Consider the following 3,844-nt stretch of genomic DNA (forward strand, 5'->3'; position numbering starts at 1 on the left):
TTGAGCATTTTCATGAGTCCTTCTTGCTATGAAATAGTCGAAATGTTCAAAATAGATCTCAAAGCTTCAGTTTAAGCTCACCTGGTTGGGAAAGTATCATTGCTTATGCACACATTCACGAGTTTATAAAGGGATGGTAACACGGTTTGCTCAAAAACGCCTGCCTGGGAGGCTAGATTGATTGACACTTTATGTGCCCGCTGGTACGTGACTGGTACGTGCAGAGCGGTAAACGAAGCTTCTGCTCGAAACCATAGTTAATTGATGGCAATGGCTAAGAAACTTCACAAACTTCTTTGTTAAATGTTTTTGTTTGCCTTTTTGGCCTTGACCCTGCACAAACAACAATAGAATTTGGAATGTGTTAAAGCAACTGATCAATCGAAACGTGAACGTTTAAGCAAAGGATTGTGCAGGGTCGCGGCCCTTCCAACATAAATTGCAGCACCATTGTTTTCATGGCATAGTTTCATAACCAGTCCCTCAGGTAACTATGTCGAACTAATCATGGCACGTATTAACAAGTATGAAGTTCTGATGCGGTAATCTTGGCCTTCGTTTTTCCTAAAGCCTAGAGTTAGTGTATTCTAACTTCATTCTGACTTCATCAACAGAAGAAGGCCAAGGCTTACATATATTAAGTCTACCCAAGTAACCGCAATCAAGAAGAAGCTGATTTCGACAGCATTTCTTTGGTGGGTCATGAAGCGGAAAGTGACCTCCATAGCCTTCAGCAAATGGACGCAAAAACTCGAAGAATTAAAATTGAAGTATGGAGACGGGCGAATTACTGAAGCTAGCAGGGTTTGATATACTATTCTAACAGGCCGATTTTTCGTATTCCGAACAGTTCTTGCAAAATGCTTGAAAAATGTGCTCCGATAAATTCGCTTCAAAATTGACTTCAAATCACTTGCAGCGAAAAATTTAATATACGCTTTTGTTTCTAAGGCCTGTAAAAAGACCTATCCGATTAAAGGAAAGCTATTTGGGGTATTTGTGTGTATTTTTATTTTTATTTTTATTGATGAAACGTAACAACTCGGCGTATTCTTGTGTAAACAAACACATGTCCTCGCAACTCGGTGAGGGTAAAAGGCGGAAAGAGTTTGCGGAATGGTATGTGGCATGGCGTGCGGAATGGCATAATTATGCGAAATACGATTTACGCGGGGAATAAATTAACTGAAGTTTCCGCGTCAATTTTATAAGAGCAGCAGTTTTTCGTTGTTGCGGACTATTAAACAACCAAACAACAGATCGAGGGTTAGAAAATATACGCCTGGGATAGAACATCTCTGATCGCTGGTTAGAAAGTGAGAGTGAAGAAATCGATGAATTTTCGCATTAAATTTCTAGTTGACAAAAAGAACGTGGCAGCGAGACTGGAGAAATAACATCAGTTCAAGACCAAAACTATTATGTGAGAAATTTTAAATTTAAAATCGGTCATTTTATCAGACTCTTTGACGGTTACAATTTGTACAACTCATGGGAAAAATGTGTTCTACTTTTTCTCACCTTACATTTTCGTCGAGCAACGAGTGCGCAAGTCACTGTTGAGCTGCCGAGCTAGCTACCTAGCTATTTAATACGGCGATTCAGGTAGCTATAGTTCAGTTACGCGTTATCGAACTAAACATATCCGTCTTTAATTAAGGTCTTTCAGTGCCAGACGTTCCAACCTAAAATGAAATTTAAAAGCGATAAGACCCTAGAGCAAAAAAATAGATAACAAGTATGGTGTCTAATTATCGACACTGGTTGTGTGAAAGGTTGTGAAACTATTCTTATCACAAATGCATTTTGGTCAAATTGTTGTTCACTTTCCCGCTCATGATAAATGAATCATCGAGCATACAGGGTATGAGAATTGATCTTTTACCGAGGTTTAAAAAAAAAAGAAAAAAATGTTTATTATCAGCCCTCGGTAAAGGATCAATCTTTGTCCTGAGAAGACTTCACGCTGCCACGTTATTTTTGTCAACCGAAGTCGCATGGAGTAAAGTGGGGGGTCTAAAGTGAACATGAAATTTAATTTACTTATTTACTCATATTTCCTTGAATACAAAAACTATAAACAGTTTTCATCGCTTTCTTTACCCTCACTTCTTCCAAATCAACAATCTCCTCGAATTGTTGTTAATATTTAGCAAGAGTACGCAGCATCAAAAAAGCTGCTGCTCTTATAAAATATGACGCGCTCTTCGGTTAATATATTTCCCACGTAAATCGTATTTCGCATAATTATGCGATTGCCACATGCCATTCCGCAAACTCATTCCTCCTTTTACCCTCACCGCTCGCAACTAGCGGATGAAATTCGCCCATATTACGCGTAGGTCAAATTTTTCATCGAAATGTTTTATTCTATTTTCGTTGATGAAACGTGACAACTGCGTAATCTTGTGTAAACAAACTCAAGCGCAAGCGGAGAAATTCGCCCATGTTACGGGAGGATCAACTTTCATCGAAATTTTATCAGTTCAAGTTTGTTTTTGGGGAACTAGGGTATTTTATTCATTCATAAGAAATTCTAACTATTGTAGACTAAAGGAGTGCTGTACAGGCCCGCAAATGATCCCCGGATTTGAAATGATCCTCAAATTGGACCGCAAATGATCTTCGGACGGGAAATGATTCCCAGACGGGACCGCAAATGATCCCCGATCGCCTCACCATAAATATAGAATGGAATGGACTCAAATTTGGACACTGGGTTTAATCAGTCGTTCAGTATATTTAAACTCTCTGCGTGCAAATTTCACAACTTTAAAAATTATAATGTAGCAGCTCAGTGCAACAGAACAATTTACCTATAAACTGGAACATACGCGTGCAGTATATAATTTACTTATACCATTACAACGCTAGCCTCCCACGCAGGTTCGTCACGCGTTTCCTTCCCCACGCGTGACGAACCCCTAAGGACGTCTGCGTGGGAGGCTATTACAACGCCTAAAATGTGCACGAATTGTACGAAACGTCTCAGTTTTCAAATAGGACTAACAATTATACGAAATGAATTTAAACAGAACAACTCAAAAAAAAAATGAACTAAAAGAGACCTACTTACTCGAATGGGAAAGCATCACAATTTCGCACCGATGTAGTAAGCTTTCCCCGAACCAACCCAGCCAGTCCCATCCCGAACGCATTCACTTTAGAGAAGTCCTGAATCATGGTGGGTGGGAGACGTACCTTCGACGAATGTCCATGGACGGCGAGTGAGGTGATTATGTTGCATTACTAGGTCCGGTGTACATTCTCGATATTCCGGTTGCTGTGGTGTCTAGCTTAGGACAAGGCCAAGGCTTACGTATAATCTATCCAAGTAACAGCAATCAAGAAAAAGCTGATCTCGACAGCATTGCTTTGTTGGGCCATGAAGCGGAAAGCGATTTCCATAGCCTCTAGTTCAGCAAATGGACGCAAAAACAACAGACGTACTCGAAGAATTAAAATTGAAGCAAAATGCGGGAAAAAATGACAGCTATTCCCAAGGCATCTATGAGGGAGAAAATGGCCTTCTGCAGGTCTATGCCGACGACAGTGTGTTTTTTGAAAATTAAAGAAAGACTGAGAATCTAATCAGCGGCAAAACGAAAACGAAACAAAATCAACGTATTACACGATAAAGTATTGGACGTGACCAAGACCAAAATCGAAAAACTAATATCCTATTAAAAAACAAGGGCGACGATAATGAGCGAGAATTGACCGCCATCTCAAGCGCTTTGACCGATTCTCTTTCCTTTTTCGAAAAAGAAAAAACTTGCCAAAGTCTTAAGAGCGGCCGCTTGTAACAATCAAGAACTGCATTTCAGCATCCACTTGGCAAAAT

Source organism: Pavona decussata, unplaced genomic scaffold, assembly GCF_977016875.1.
Source record: "Pavona decussata unplaced genomic scaffold, jaPavDecu1.1 SCAFFOLD_143, whole genome shotgun sequence".
Lineage (NCBI taxonomy): Eukaryota > Metazoa > Cnidaria > Anthozoa > Scleractinia > Agariciidae > Pavona > Pavona decussata.